Raw genomic sequence first — 16940 nt, 5'->3', positions numbered from 1 at the left:
TCAACAGAGAGCAGAGTTTAATGGGGGAAATTATATATGCGATGCAAGCTAAATTTTAGCCAAAAATAAAAATTAAGTTAAAAAATAATAAGTGATTTTAAGAAAAACAAGAGAATTTAAAGAGAAACAAAGGAATCATAATATTAAATCATTTTAAAGGTATGTGATTATTTACAGAACCACTTCTGGAAATGTTTTGTGCTTCTGCAACTTAAATTTGGTTTCTTTCTTTTTTTTTTTTAACATCAATTTTTGCAGGCTGGTAGTCTATAGTGTGGCCTGTGATGTCTGGTAATTTAAAAGAAACAAAGGAGGAAAACTCGCCAAGACATTGAGGTTTCAAAAAAAAAAAAAAACAAATAGCTACTGTACATGCGCACTCTATTTTCTAGGTTTTTTTCAACTGTACTTTCTGTGTTGCAGATTTATTTAATAAACAAATGCATCTTCTGGGCCTATAATACACAAATGCATGCTACTGTTAATTCATTTACAGAATGCGCCGTGATGGCCCCTGAGCAAAAGAGCAATCTTGTTATAATGAATGTGTACTATTCTTAATAAGCACACTGTAGCAACGACCCGCACTGCACACAAAAGCACACCCAAACCATTTGGTTTGTTCCCAGAGCTCGGACACCAGCACCACTATTAAATAGCTGTGCGCTGGGAGAGCAATCCAGTATTGGCATGCAAATGAGCCCACGAAGAGGCCAGATGCTGCTCTTTAGAAAGGAAAAGTGCCTCCGCTCAAATTTGGGGGGAGAGAGAACCTGTGAATGTTGCAAGGGCAGGGCAGTTTCGAGATTGTGCTCCATTATATTTCTGACAGGGGTGGAACCGCCGGTGGGATGAACCTAGGACCGATGAATAGAGCAGAACTTTTTGCAAACACAGGAGCATTCAAGCACTCCGTATTTCCATGGGTTCCCCTAGAGATTGCCCACCACATTTTTGGTTTTGTTTTTTGTTTTGTTTGTTTCTTTTGGTTTTTTCATGTCTTCCTTTCAGGTCCAGAATGATGACTCTGGCATTGGAAACTTGAGAGACGTCATCTCTGCTTTTTAGGTTGAAAGTAAACTATGCATAGGAGTTCAGTGATTCTCGAAAGCTTTATCATTCCAAATAAAATATTAGGTTATTGAAAAGAATGTGAATTCTTTTTTCTCTAAATGAGCTCATCATGCATGATCTTCATCTGTGTTTGGTGAGCTTTCATAATTTGTAGTGGGCATATGACCCATTCGTAGCTGCCTTTATCTTATCATAACATTTGACTGCCTTGAGGATAGAGTAGGAGGGAAGCCAGTACTCGAGAGACTGAAACTGGCCTCGCAACAACTTTGGTAGACTGTGTTCCAACCAGAATCAAGACATTGCTTTTCCTGTTGGCTCATTTTTCATGTTTTCTTCTCCTCAATGTTTAGGGAGTCATTGATTTATTTGATTTCTTGAAGATAGTAGGAGATGATAAGGATTGAAGTCATGGGTATGTGTTTTGAGAAAAGGACTAATGAAAAAGAAACAGGAACACCCATACGTAGTAACATTCACAAGGGTAGATAACAGGATTCCTGTGACACTGCTAATTAAAATATATAGGTGTAGTATGTCTCCTTTATAATAATAGCAGTTGGGGACAAGACCTTCCTCTACCCTCATTATTAATCATGTAATAATAGAATTTACCATGTAATTCCAGTACACATTTATTGACTCCCTATTATATGCTGGATGCTGCACAAAGCTCTAAGAAGAGCTGTTATGTCACAGGAAATATAATGGTACCTGGTAGTGGCCAAATCTATACATTAAATCTCCTGATCACAGTTTATCAATTATAACCCCACAATAAATAAATCTTCTATGCAGAAATGCTCAGTAAAAATAGAAATGGATATAAATATATCCAGTAAGAATATATCAATTTTTTTTCTGAGTCGCTCATAGCAGTCTCTAAATTTCTGGGCAGCCCTTTCCTATCACTCAAGCAGTCCATAAAATTCATCCAAACATTAATAAATATGTATTGAGCATAATATCATTTTCCTAGGGCTGCTTGGATAACAAAGTATCACAAATCAAGTGGCTTAAAACAACAGGAATGTCTTCTCTCACAGTTCTGGAGGCTAGAAATCCAAGATCAATGTGTTGGCAGGGCCACACTCCCTCTGAAAGCTCTAAGGGAGGATGTTTCTTTGTCTCTTTCAGCTCCTGAGAGCCCCAGGTGTTCCCTGGCATGTAGCAGCACGACTTCGATCTCTGCTTCTATCTTCACATGGCCATATTCCTTCTATGTCTCTGTCTGTGTCTCTTCTCTTTCTGTAGACACCAGCCATATTGGATGAGGGCCCACCCTAGTTCAGTATGATCTCATTTTATCCTGAATACACCTGCAAAGGCCCTATTTCCAAATACAATAACCTTTCCAGGTACAGGGTGTTAGGACTTCAACTTATTTGGGGGCAGGGGGATGGGGGGGGACATTTTAACCCATTAAAAGCACTTACTAAATACCAGACAATTGCACTTCGGAATTTTTATCACTTTATTGTAAAAGAGTCCTATGAAATCTGTGGTGGAATTCATTACCAAAATGTTGCTGAAGATATTCTTACTTCATCGTAGGGAGTCATCTCTTTGCCCTATAATGAATGAAAAAGTGAAAACCAAGGGATTAACATGATCACTTGCTTCAGGTATCTGAAAGCTATCAAATAGCAGATGGAAGAGATATTGTATTCTCAGAATTGATATTAGTATCAATAAGTATAGAATATTACAGGACTGAGTGAGAAGAACTAATAATTCAAGATGATCAACTGTGGGAATGAGCGTCCCATTCTCAACTCTCCCTTATTAGAAATGTTCAAGCTAAGGCATATCATCAGTCAGGAGCTGAAATAATGAATCTCAGTATTAGTAAGCATTTGGCTCTAAGAACCACATTTCCTTCCATCCGTATCCAAAAGCCTAAGATCAATGATTAATAAAAATATACTGCCATTATTTTATTACAATTGGACCCATTTAAAGAATTCCAAAATTCATAATAATTTCACGTTTAGAAAAGAGCTAGACATAGTCATAAGTCTATCTAGGCACCAGTTGTATACCAAAACTTCCTTTCTACAGTTTTACTGAAGAACACAGCCACGAAACAAAGAATTTGGATAAGCAGGCTATATATCATCTTACTAATTGTAAAAAGAAGCAACTAAATCGTAGCAAGACAAAATGGTCCAGGGACATGAACGAAATCTATATAGCATCACCAGAATTACAAACTGCCAGCCCTGAGTCTGCAGTGGGGATGTAGCCACACCACCTTCCAAAGAATCAGAAAATCATGACAACCATTACCCAACCACTCAACTCAAACCATACGTGGCTTCTTCTTACGCAATATCCAAACATCTAGTTTCCAAATCAGTCAGTGAGAAGCACAGGGTAACCCTGTGGCTCTTTGTGTGATGATTGTGAACGTGCTCCGGAGTCTCCTAACTTTCAGACCACATCCCTGCACCTTGGCCTTTGTCATAACTAAAGGTTTCTGCTACTCACCTATCCCTGAACAGATTTCCATACGGCAGGATGGTAGGACTCACCTGGTCATCTCCCTATAAAAAGGTCTACCGCGCTGTGCTGCCTTTTGATTCCTGGCTTTTCTTTCAAAGGCATGTGCACTCAGTTTAGTAGATGAGATCATTATTCCTTATTCCTTTTCCCTGATGGATGACAAAATATTGCAACAAAAACTGAGCAGTCCCTCCATGTTATTTCTGGCTTTACCAGTGACATGCTCCATAACTTTACCCAAGTCCCTCACTCCTCCTATGGACAGGGTCCTTCAGTGGTAAACTGGAGGCTGTTAGTTTCACCAGATCATATTCAAGAACACTAACGTCTGCACAGGAAAGTTCCTATAGACAAGGGAAAGTATTATCATTACTGTTGTTGTTTTTGACCAATACAGCTGCAGAACTTGAAGATTTAAGGTCTCCCCGTGGATTTTGCTGTGGCCTCCAGAATCTGAGATTTAATTTTAAAAGAATTAAATTTCCAGTCTGCTTTTCAGGGGTAACTGTGAGAACGTATGCTGACAGACTGTTGTCTTCAGAGGCAAAATCCAGACACACTAAGACAATGCCACAGCTTGAACAGGGGTGACCCCTTCCCATTCATCTTAATGGAGTGTTAAACTTGAAGCCTAATTAGGTCCACTTAAATGCCAACATTATTATACTTTTCTCTGCTTATCTTCATACCAGAAACAATCAACTAATGCACTCATTTAATCTGAGTGCGTGCAACGATCACATCCAGACACCCTGTCATTTTGATAGCCTCCTTCGCAGTCATAAAAGTACAAGTTTTAAACTTGCACTTGGTTGTTTTTAATTATCCACATAATTAGATTACTTTCTACTACCTTGAAATTTTAGAGGTGAGATTGTGTACACATATATATGATGTTTGTAAGGCAGTGGGGCCTGATCGCTAGTCCTATAATGAGAAGCTGGTATCAAACTTGCTCCCAGGATAACAAACTAAGATGTGTTAAATGAAAGATCCCATTCCTGCCCTTCAGAGAAGGCTCACAGCTTTATAGTTTAGCCTTTGTGTATGCGCCTGAGCTTTCTACATTCCCTTTCTGATTCATCATTGCTATGTGGACTCTATTTTAATTTTTAATCCTATGACAAACCTTGGAAGAAATAGAATTAAAAATACATAAATCCTCACTTGCTATTTTGTACCTAGAAAGATCTAGATCTAGGCCCTTAATTCAAAGTCCTTGACTACCTTATAAAATATCTCGTAAAAGTGTATTTATTTACTCATGGCTATAAGGAGATTAGTCTGTTTTTCTTTAATGGTCTCTGCACCAAGATGGCATACAAGAAAAATTTTTGGAAGTTTGTCATGCAGGCTTAGGGATAAAGACATCAGTCAGTGACTTCAAAATAGGACAAATTTCTCAGCCCTCTCTGCCTACACACCTCCCACCTCAGGCCATGCCCCATATGCCCTAAGCATCTGAATGTCAAAGAATATGAGCCTTGGAGGGACATTTCCCAAAGGTGTCTGTAACAGACATTGTTAGTGCCCACTTTGGTTTTCCAACCATTCCTAGATACACAGAAAACTGAGTTTTCTTATCCCTTCATGCAGTTGAGTGGGACTGTGACTGATTCTGGCCAGTGGATTGGGACATGGAGGTCATTTTGGGGAGGAAGTACTTAAGAGCCAATGCATAATCTCTAAATTTTCTTTCTCTGCTTAGACAAACCCTAAAGCCCCATGTCAAGAGAAAAGTGTCATGAGGTAGACACAGCCCGGAAGGCTTGGTTTCCACATGGAGGACCCCTGGAAAGATACCTGGGCCAGCAGAACGTTTGCATGACTGAAAATAATACTAGAATTTTGGTTAACCATTGAGACTGTAGTGTTGTTTGTTGCTACAATATTACCTAGCCTATCTGATCTAAAACAATGTGTCATAATTAATTTCCAAGCCAACTTTCACTAGATGGACTCCCATATGTAACCGTCATCTCTACCTTCTTCTAGCTTCCAATACAAGAGAGTGAACAAATAAAGGTTCAAGAGTCATTCTGGACAGTCCACCAAGCTCCAGTTTCCCTCCTCGTTGTTGATGCCCTCATCTTTTATACTTTTATCTTGAAAGAAGTGAATTAAGTCACATCACCAGCTGCTCTTTTCCACCAAGAAAGAAAGGTGGGAGACAATTGCCACTCACAATGCTCAGGGCATTTTCCAGAAACAGAGAATTGGTATCCAAAGCCAGACTAGAGCCAAAGAGAGCTGGGGAAAAAACCCTTAGGTAAAACCCTAAAATTCAGTTTTGCATTATCCAAGTAGGCGTTAGTGCAATTGCCCATTAGCTAACTACAGAAATAAGGCACTATCCGTTGCAGAGGACTGGAAGAACAAAAGTTATACATAATCTTTAAAAAGGGGCTTAGTTAATAAAAATATCAAATTATATCTGAATTGAGCTAAAAATATCAAATTATATTGAACCTTTTAGATGGTACTTGCAAACATCTAAACTTCTAAAACAGTGGCTCCAAACATTTTGAAAGGTAAATAACTGATTTTTACTTTGATAGGAATGTTTATTGTGTTTACTAATGTTTACTAATCAGGTCACATGGTCCTAAATAGTTTCTGACTTCAGAAGTTTGTTCCCTACTTACAGACTCAGGCATGCAAACTCCCTAACTAATCCATAGATAAGAATGAGCTCCAGCTGGGACTTAAGAAGGAAAAGTGAGTCTTATGGAGCCTTAGTAAAGAAAGGAGTGAATGTATGAGATGCAGATAAAGGGGAAAGCTACTGCTGGCAAGAAATGGGCGAGCCACATGATTAGGAAGCCCTGTGAGTTAACTGACAATAAGGATCTCTTTGGCTGGCACAGAAGATCACAAGCCAGGAAGGCCATGTGCAAAGTGGAAAACATACTCACATGGGAATTATTTGGGTCTAGGAAAGCAACTTAACTTTGTGACCTTAGGAAACTCAGTCTTCCATGCAGGTAGCATAAAAATACCTACCTCACAGGGGTAGTATGTGGATTAAAATTTGAATAAGACTTGCACGTAATATTCCTAGTACACTGACCATGTACAGTAAGTTTTCAATTAATATTAACTCTTATTATTTGGGGCACCTGGATGGTGCAGTTGGTTAAGCATGTCCAACTCTTGATTTCAGCTCAGGTCGTGATCTCAGGCTTGTGAGATTGAGCCCTGTGTTGGGCTCCATGCGTAGCATAGAGTCTGCTCGGGATTCTCTCTCCTCCCTTTGCCCCTTGTGCTTGTACTGTCTTTATATATAAAATGAATAAATACATCTTAAAAAAAAAAAAGATTCTCCCTCTTCTTCTACCCATCCCGCTGCTCATGCTATCTCTCTCAAAAAAAATAAAAATAAAAAAATAACTCTTATTAGATTTGCATGCTATGTGAATTTTTAATTTTTTATTGAGGTATAATTGACATATTTAACTTAATAAAACCATATGTACAGACCCAATGATAATAATACTATTATAGGTGAGTCCCCTCAATAATTGTGTTTCTCTGAGTGGGAAGTGAGATTAAGTTTGACATTTCCTCATTTGATCTCAACACCTTAGAGTCTCTCATAGTGCAAACATTCCCCAGGGACATACGAGTGATATAATGGAATTTTTAAAATTTTTTTCACCATTTGGAAATTATCCCTAAACACTGCATAAAGTGCACACTACTGTATTAAGGAATCCTTGTACTGCAACTTGTGAAGAATCACTTACAGTTTACTAAACGTAATTTTTATTTGTTCCCTCTTCCACCATGAAAAGTAACATGGTGCTACAAAGAATACAGCACTGAGGTCAACAGACCTGAGTTCAAATTTGAGCTTCACCACTTACTAGTTCTGACACAAAAGCAAGTCCTGAACCTCTTTGAACTTCCATTCCCCATTGGTAAAATTGGGATAACCTCAAAGGAATGGAGTAAAAATTAAATCAAATAACACATGCAATGTCCCTAGCATAATGCAAGCAAAAATATGAACTCTCTTCCAAGATCATAAAGCCCAATGGTTCTAATATAGAATTATCAGAACACTCTATTATTTGTGTGCATGTCTCTCTCACTAGGTTATGAGTTTCTTAAAAGGTAATAGGTAGGATGTTTTGTACTTTGTATTCCATGCGTCTAGAACAGAGTTAGGAGTTTGGTTATGGTAGAAAGAGAAACCAAGAATGATTACTGGGGGGCACCTGGGTGGCTCAGTCGTTAAGCGTCTGCCTTTGGCTCAGGGCATGATCCCAGGGTCCTGGGATAGAGCCCCGCATCGGGCTTCCTGCTCTGCTGGGATCCTGCTTCTTCCTCTCCCACTCCCCCTGCTTGTGTTCCCTCTCTCGCTGTCTGTCTCTCTCTCTGTCAAATAAATAAATAAAATCTTTTAAAAAAAGAGAGTGATTATTGGTTTCTGAATACAAATGAAATAAACACAACTATATTATCTCCCGGAAGCTTGAAAAAAAAAAAAAAACTCATCTCTAGGGGTGCCTACGTGGCTCAGTCAGTTAAGCATCTGCCTTTGGCTGGGGTCATGATCCCAGGGTCCCGGGATCAAGCCCCACATTGGGCTCCCTATTCAGCACAAGGTCAGCTTCTCCCTCTCCCTCTGCCCCTCCCCCTTCTTGTGCACTCTCTCTTGCTCACGTGTACCTTCTCTCTTTCTCTCTCAAATAAATAAATAAAATCTTTAAAAAAAAATAAAAAACCTCATCTGTAACCACTCACCTCAAATTCTCAAAGGTATCAATTCCCACCATGCTGACACTGCTTTGGCTAAAGTGCCCACTGACCTCCATGTTGCCAAATCCAGGGCTGGGTTCTGTGTTCAGTCTCTCAAACTCTCAGCACTATTTGGTGCAATTGACTGCTTTTTCTTAAAATACTTTCTTCTCTTAGCTTCCAGGACACCATACTCTCATGGCATTCTTCTGTTCAGTCTCCTTTGCTGTGTCTTCCTCTTAAAAAAGTGTAGGCGTCTAAACTTTGTAGTGCTCAGCTCCTTCCTGGCCCTCTCCTCTACACACTCTCACTAGAGAGCTCATCCATTCATTTATCAGTCATTTCCATGACTCTCCACTGGTCACTTTCAAAAGCTTTAGTTAACTCCATCTATTATTTGAAGGGTTGGGGAATTGAGGGTTGGAATGGAGCTTACGCACAGCTATTTGATAGGATCATTATAAAATATACGCATGGAAACAAGGAGATACTAATGGATCACAAAGCGTAGTCCCCCAACCAGTGGTATCTACATCACCTAGGAGCTTGTTAAAAATGCAAATTCTCAGGCTCTGCCCCTGACCTTCTGAACAGAAACTCTGGGGATGGGCCCAAGCAATCTGTGTTTTAAAGGTTCTCCAGATGACACTGATGCCGGCTACAATGTGAGAGCTACAGATTTAAACCATTCACACATACCACCATGACTTTTCATTGCTCAGGAAATACTCAAATACTTAGTTTACTCCTTGCTTCTTACAGCTCGCAGTGCCAACCGCACGTTCTCCTGTGCCTCTCAGAGCCATGCCTCAAAAAATGGATAAAATCAAGGACTTTCTGCTCACAGCCAGGCAAAAGGATGCCAAATCTGTGGAGATAAAGAAAAATAAGGATAAGGTGAAGTCTAAAGTTCAATGCAACGGATACCTTCATATCTTGTCATCATAGAAAAAGAGAAGGCAGAGAAACTGGCACACTGATTTCAACTGTGTTAAAATTTAAAAAATTCATAAAAAAAGAATACTTAGTCTAGGCATTAAATAATATCCAAAAGAGTGACTCAGACCTGCACAAGTTGTCTTAGCAAGCAGATATTCTAGAATGTTTGACTGACCTTTGCTTATCCAAGAAACAGGACTCAACCAAACTCCTTCACTCAGCTTCCTTTTACCTTCTTTATCATTCTCTGTTGTTCCTTCCAGTGTAACTGATAGCACTCCAGTGAAACCACTGGTTCTTGGTATCTGAGAAAAGAAATAACACCTGAGTCTTAAACTAACTCTGCCGGGTAACTGTCCTGTAAACACACACACACACACACACACACACACACACACACACACAGCACCTATTCAGTTGCTAAAAGAAATTCCAAGCGTGCAGTCATATCTGAACTATATGTCTGTCACCCAGTTGCTCAATGAACCAAATCTCAGCAACCTCAACATGTATTCAGTTCAGGCAGATTTGACATTCTCAGCCTCACAACCACAGCCATCTACCTGCTTTCAGTTTTGATCCTAGAAATATTTCTGTGTCGGCCATCACCAGTTTCAAGATGAGAACTTACATAAGTTAGTAGTGAGTGAATTCGTTTAAAAAAAAAAAAAAAGAGCTAGTCCTTGTGTGCATTGATTCCCAGTGTTGGTGGCTAAACTCCATGGAATCACTGGGGATCCATGTCTTATTAAAACAAAAGCAGATATTGTAGATTGCTTTGTAGGTAATGGTTTGCATGAATTGCTCTAGTCACATGTAGAGACAAAGCCCTTTCTTCTACTACCCACCCCCAGTATATTTGTTGATTCCTATTAAATTTCCCAGTTGTCAAAAAGAAAAGACAGTAGTATTATGACTAAAGTCATAAATTAAGGGTGATGTTATCACAGAAACCTGAGATGAAGAACATAGAGGACACTTCAGGAAATATGAATAAACAACTTGATCGCCACTTGGTTATATACGGGGATTGTGCCCCTAAGAAAAACATTAGTGAGGGGCGTCTGGGTGGCTCAGTCAGTTAAGCGTGTGACTCTTGATTTCAGCTCAGGTCATGATCTCAGGGTCATGGAATCCAGCCCTGCATGGGATTCTATGTTCAACAGGGAATATGCTTGAGATTCTCTCTCCCGCATTTCCCCTGTCTTCCCCCCTGCCTTCTTTCTCTCTGTCCACTTCCAGCCTAACCCTGCTCACTCTCTAAGGTAAATAAATAAATCTTAAAAAAAAAAAAAGAAGAAGAAAAACTTTAGTGAAAAATGAAAACAGTGTTAGAAAAGTGTTACTTAGATTACCCTACATATTCTAGAATGTCATTCATTCTTCCATGAATTTTGTCCTCTTACCAATCAAACTAGGCTCCCTATGTTACAAAAAAATGAAACTCACAGAAATATTGATCTTGTTCTTCAATGTCAATATTATGAAAAGATTCTATTTTGATTTAAATATTGCCTTAATTGTAATACCATTTCCCAATTATATCAGACATGATTACTGAGGCCTTCATACGCTTACAGTACATTGTTCATTTTAATAATTATTATGAACCTATGAGGAGAACAGAACAAAGATTATTCTCCCCGTACAAAATATCAACATGTGAGTCAGAGATGTTAAATTTAATCAAGACCACATAACTAAGCCACGTGGAGCCGAAGAGAATTCCAGATCTAGCACTTTTTCTTTTATGTAATACACACTTGACTGCTATTCCCAGATATCCTACAGGGCAGTAGAAGAAATCTTTCTTCAATAATTTAATGTTGCTTTACTCTATCCTGATCATGAGCTTTTCTTTTTAAGCCATAATGACAAATGCTGTTTTAAACACTATATTCACTGACTGATATAAGAAATCACCTTCTGAAGACCCAGGCCCATCCCACACTTTGCAATGTGTCTTACCGTGCTAATGTAAAATGTGGCGGGTAGCAACAGCAGGGAGGATAGAGAAAGACATTCATCACACGAAGAAATGGCACATATTGATTTTTCTTCCCATTGTAAGAGACAGGTAATACAATTTCATTGCCTATTCAATATGAAAATAGGACTTAATGGAGTTATGGTTTATGATTTGGCCATTGTGTCACGCTTCCCTTCCAACAATCTCTTCTCCATCTCAGACTCTATCCCATGACACTAGGTAACAGCTAGGTCTACCCATCTAGGAGCAAATGCCATTGGTTGTACAGAACATGAAACAGAGCATATCAAAGAAATAATGAATGAGAGACCAGTCTCTACAAGGTATTCACCTCAAGTAACCATCCCTGAAGAGCACTGGCGTACATGCCCAGAGGGTCCGTCCCCCAGGAGCACAAAAGAAAAGGCCACACTGCCCCCAGAAAATATGGTTAGCAATCTGAAGGTCATGGCAATTCGAGAATTGATTAGTTGCGGCCGTGTTTCTTCCAGGAGAGATGTAGTCTCAAAAAGCAGGAAGGTGTTCGGTCTGTGTTTTACTCTTTGGCTTTTTTCTATGAAACCAGCTGCTAATGTTGTTGAGAGACAGTTTTCTGTAGGTCTCTCATTTTCTGTATATCTTGCAAGCAGAAGCGCTGACTTTTGTCCCAGATTATATTTGTGTAGTGAACACTCACTGAAGATAGAGTTACTATCCCCATCCCAAGTAATGGGTCAGCAAGCTGGTTTCCCAGTATGAAACTTTCAGATTTTCCAAGTGCAGGATTTCACTCCTGTAATACAACTTAACTGAACCTGTGGGGGTACCTGGCTCCCTTAGTGTCACTCAGTAAGAAGGGAGGTTTAGGACTCCAAATATGCTGATGTTTATGCTGCTTGCTGAGTTATGAGTAACAAAATCTGTGTCTCTGATCTAAATCTCTCTTGCTGACTTGGCCTTGAAATGCCCAGGTAAAATTAATCGTTATAAGAGTTGTGGTCATTTATACTCAGTTTTTCTCAGGTGAGCCTGCTAAATTACAAATTTGTGGTGTTAGTCACACTTCCCTGCTACAGAGATTAGTACTGTCCTTCACTGTTGGTCTTTGGTATTGTTGGCCTAAAAAAGGAAAAAAAAATAATGAGAGATTAATGAGAGAGTATTTACAGCAAAACTTTCGTTCAATACTAAAAAAAAAAAATGCTAAAAAATAATCTACATGTTTGCCTGTGCAGACAAATTAGGTTAAAGTAAATTTAAATCAACAATAGCCAAATTATGGAAAGGGCCCAAATATCCATCAACTGATGAATGGATAAAGAAGATGGGGTATATATACAATGGAATATCACTCAGCCATAAAAAAGAATGAAACCATGCCATTTGCAACAATATGGATGGAGCTAGTGAGTATAATGCTAGGTGAAATAATTCAGTCTGAGAAAGACAAATACCATATGATCTCACTCATATGTGGAATTTAAGAAACAAAACAGATGTACACTGGAGAAAAAAAGAGAAATGCAAACCATAAAACAGACTCTTAACTATAGAGAACAAACTGAGGGTTGCTGGATGGGAGGTGGGTGAGGGATGGTTAAATAAGTGATGGGGATTAAGGAGGGCACTTGTCCTGATGAGCATGGGGTATTGTATGTAAGTGATGAATCACTAAATTCTACACCTGAAACTCATATTACACTGTATGTTAACTAGCTGTAATTTAAATAAAAACTTGGAAAAAAATTTCATACATAAGTTACTCTGACAGATCTTGACCTTCTATAAAGCACGTGCACACACACACAAAAACACGTATTTCTAGAAGTTCCCAAGGGAACTCTTTCTTTTGTACCCCATTATTTTGATGTCTACCAGGCTCTGCCTTATCCTGTCTCTAACTTATGATTCTTGCCACACTGACCATTTAACTCCTCCAGCTCTCTCCCAATGTGGAACGGTAGTTTTCACTGGGGATGCCCTTTATCCCACAAGACACAACAAGCCCCATCAGTATCCACAATTCAAAAGCCAATTGCTAGGGGCCAAGTTCCCTGGGGGAGATCTCATACCACAGTGACCACTGCTGCTTCTCACCCTGCACCCTAAATGGCATAATCCTTTCTGCTGTGAGGTCTATGGAGGAAGGGAGATGGGTCTTCCCCTACTGGGATATGCTCAGTGTTAACTCAGTGTCTCTTAGGCAGCAGAGTTTTTTCTAGACCTAGAACCAGGTTTAAACGTAAGCCCCATGTAGGATCTGACTTCTTCTCATCGTCAGTGGTTCTTGGATCAAACTCATCATGCATACAGCTTTCTGTTCTCTCTCAGGATTTGGTCTGTCTCACCTATCTTGGACCCTCTTCACAAATGCTTTTGTGAAGCCAATTTTCCAATGGACCAGATATGCCTGGACCCCCGTGGCTGCTTGCCCCAGGCATCTGCATGGCTCATTTTTTCACCTTCTTCAAGTTTGGCTCAAGAGACATCTGGTCAGGGAGACCTTTCCTAACTACCCATTTAAAAATGTTAACATCTACTCCCGCCCCAAGCTATCCCCTTCCCTCCCTTATTTCATTAATTACTTACAAATGTATTATAAAATGGATTTCTTATGTTTTGTGTTCTCCTATAGAAATGTAAGTTCCAAGAGGGCAAGAGCTTTTCATGTCTTTAGCTCACTGATATGCTTGGAATGGGGCCCAGCACCCAACTGGTTCTCAATAAAGAATGAATGAATGACTGAATCCTAGATGCAGGCCACACGTGTGACGTGCTCCTCTCATATGAATTCCATTGGCCACATTTCCACTCAACCTGACATCCAATAAACAGACTTTGGCTGAAAAGCTAGTTGTAAATAGTGATGCAAAGAAGATATGCCCCATAGGAAGGACCAAGTAGTTGAATAAAAAATGATGATCCAGTCTGTTCTTCTGGTTGTCTTTGCCGTTTGAAATGAGGACAGAAAATATAAAAACCTTAAGCCTGCGTCTTTTGTTCTTTGTAATGATTAGCCATTTTTAAGTCCATATAGTTCTTATAGCCCATAATATACCTCTTTTAATCCCTTTCTTTTTCTGTTGTCACTTAAAATTCCTTCAGAAAAAGGGGCGCCTGGGTGGCACAGCGGTTAAGCGTCTGCCTTCAGCTCAGGGCGTGATCCCAGCGTTATGGGATCGAGCCCCACATCAGGCTCCTCCGCTATGAGCCTGCTTCTTCCTCTCCCACTCCCCCTGCTTGTGTTCCCTCTCTCGCTGGCTGTCTCTATCTCTGTCGAATAAATAAATAAAATCTTTAAAAAATAAAAATAAAAAAAAAATAAAATAAAAATAAAATTCCTTCAGAAATGAATTATAACTATTGAAACTTTAATGTAATTCAAGATATGCAGTTAAATGTCATAATAAGCTAGGACAGATTTTGTCTGTGTGTTAACCATGGGGGAAATTAGTGAGAATTTACCCATTTATTATGTAGGAGTAACAGATCAAAATGAAAAAGAAACTCTTGATTTGGGTTTCACAAATCTATGAGGCAATACTGATGGGCAGGTAAGTTGCTACAAATTTTCAGAAAAATATCTGGAATACCTAAATTCTTTTAAAATATTTATATATTTGAATGTATTCATTATACTTTTAAATATGTATGTAGAAGAATGTTCATCGAAATGTTATTTATAATGAATAAAGAGTGCAAGCAACCTAAATATTCAATAATAGGGGAATATTTAAATAAGTTACGTTATTACTCTGTATAATAGAATATTATTTAGTCACTTAAAATTGTGATTTTGGGAGATCATCTAAAGAAACTGTACTCACAAGGTAACACTGAATTCTAAAAGCTAGATATGCATTATAAGGGACACTTTTCAAATGATAAAAACATATCCATAGAAAAAATGAGAATGAAATCTGCAAATATGTTAATGATGATTATTTCTGCTTCATCCATTTAGGCTGCTGTAACAAAACACCAGAGACTGGGTGGTGTATAAACCACAGACATTTATTTCTCACAGCTCCAGAGGCTGGAAGTCTGAGATCAGGGTGCCAGCATGGGCCAATGAGGGCCCTCTTCTGGGCTGCAGACTTCCTCACAAGGCAGAAAAGGGAGGGAGCTCTGTGGGTCCCCTTTAGTGAGGGCACTAATCCCATTCATGAGGGCTCTGCTCTCATGACCTGATCATTTCCCCCAAACCCTACCTCCTAACACCCTCACATTGGGAGTTAGGATTTCAACACATAAATTTTGGGGGGCACAAACATTCAGACTATAGCAACTTCTGATTGTAGAAGTCGAAGTCATTTTATGGGTAATACATATCCTAATATATGAAAATATTCAGTTGGCATTGGCCTTGGGCACCATGTTCCTAACTGATGCTGATAGATACAGGTCTGTGACAAAAGATTTTCTGACAGTGAAATACGTTTGGGTGGTGATGCAACGTAAACTGTCAGTAGTCAGAATAAAAGCTGGCATTTCATAGGATTTGATTTGAATTAGGTGTTAGGCTCAACATTTCAATCCGCTACAAAGTATCATTGTAATGTGTTAATAAATGAGGAAACTGGGGGCGCCTGAGCTGCCTTCAGCCCAGGTCATGATCTCAGCGTCCTGAGATCGAGCCCCGTATCGGGCTCTCTGCTCGGCAGGGAGCCTCCTTCTCCCTCTCCCATCACCCCCCACCCCCGGCTTGTGTTCCCTCTCTGTGTCTCTCTCTCTCTGTCAAATAAATAAATAAAATCTTTATTAAAAAAAAAAAGAATTTATTAAAAATAAATAAATAAATAAATGAGGAAACTGATGTTTTTAAGAGCCTAATAACTATTTCAATATTACATGACCAGTTGGGGTTGTGTGAGATTTGATCCAGAATTTTCTACCACCATAGCGTCTGGTTTTAAACCCTATGCTCCACTAAAAACAGCTGATAATGACCCACCATGAGTGAGCTTGTAATTTACTTTTGATGGAGACCAAGGATTATTTTCAGGTAGTTTAGCATTCCTGATGGTAATAACCATTCAGATGATTATTATCTTTTAACTCTTGGTCAGATCTTCACTGCCTCTCTCTAGCATAAATATTTCAGTTTCTTATTGCCAATAAAATATATAGGATACCTTGTCTTAGACACCAACAAAAAACAGTGATCTTTACAGTCTTAATCAATTGTAATTAAACCATAATTAAAATTATAGGAAAAGAAAAAATTCTATCAAAAAAGACACTTTTTAAACTAAAACTAGCATAAAACATGAAGCCAGAAGACTAGAGTTGATTTCTTTTTTTTTTTTTTTTTAAGTAAACTCTATGCCCAAGATGGGGCTTGAACTCACAACCCTGGGGTCCAAAGTCACATGCTCTACTGACTGAGCAAGTCAGGCAGCCCTAGAATTGATTTCATGATAAATGAAGAAAATGTTAGAACCATGACAGAGTCAAATTTTCCTTCAAAAAAACGAAACAAACAAACAAAAAAAAACCTAACAGCTTGATAGACTCTGCCTCTGAATGAAATGTTGGGGACTCTCCTGGCAATTCTCCCAGATACCAGATAGAACAGGGTACACTGATTACTTTAACTAAAACAATCTGCTTTTGACAAATCCACCTCAGATTCAACCAAGTGTGAAGCTTATCAAACTGCCAAATCGAGAGAAAGACAGTTTTTACCTGAGAAAAGAAACCAAACAAA

The 16940-nt window shown here is 39.0% G+C and overlaps 1 long non-coding RNA gene across 1 annotated transcript in view; it reads right to left on the bottom strand.

Annotated features, from left to right (window-relative positions):
* LOC117801070 overlaps positions 1–16940 on the bottom strand; it is a 93578-nt gene that overhangs the window by 26344 nt on the left and 50294 nt on the right. The window contains exons 6-8 of the long non-coding RNA XR_004623457.1: positions 11230–12349; positions 9437–9566; positions 9022–9190 (exon numbers count right to left, since the gene is read on the bottom strand). This is a non-coding gene — a long non-coding RNA (uncharacterized LOC117801070). The remainder of the gene's footprint in view (positions 1–9021; positions 9191–9436; positions 9567–11229; positions 12350–16940) is intronic.

This window comes from Ailuropoda melanoleuca, chromosome 2 (assembly GCF_002007445.2).
Source record: "Ailuropoda melanoleuca isolate Jingjing chromosome 2, ASM200744v2, whole genome shotgun sequence".
NCBI lineage: Eukaryota > Metazoa > Chordata > Mammalia > Carnivora > Ursidae > Ailuropoda > Ailuropoda melanoleuca.
Note: the sequence above shows the minus strand (reverse complement) of the source record. Positions and strands in the feature narration are given on the sequence as shown.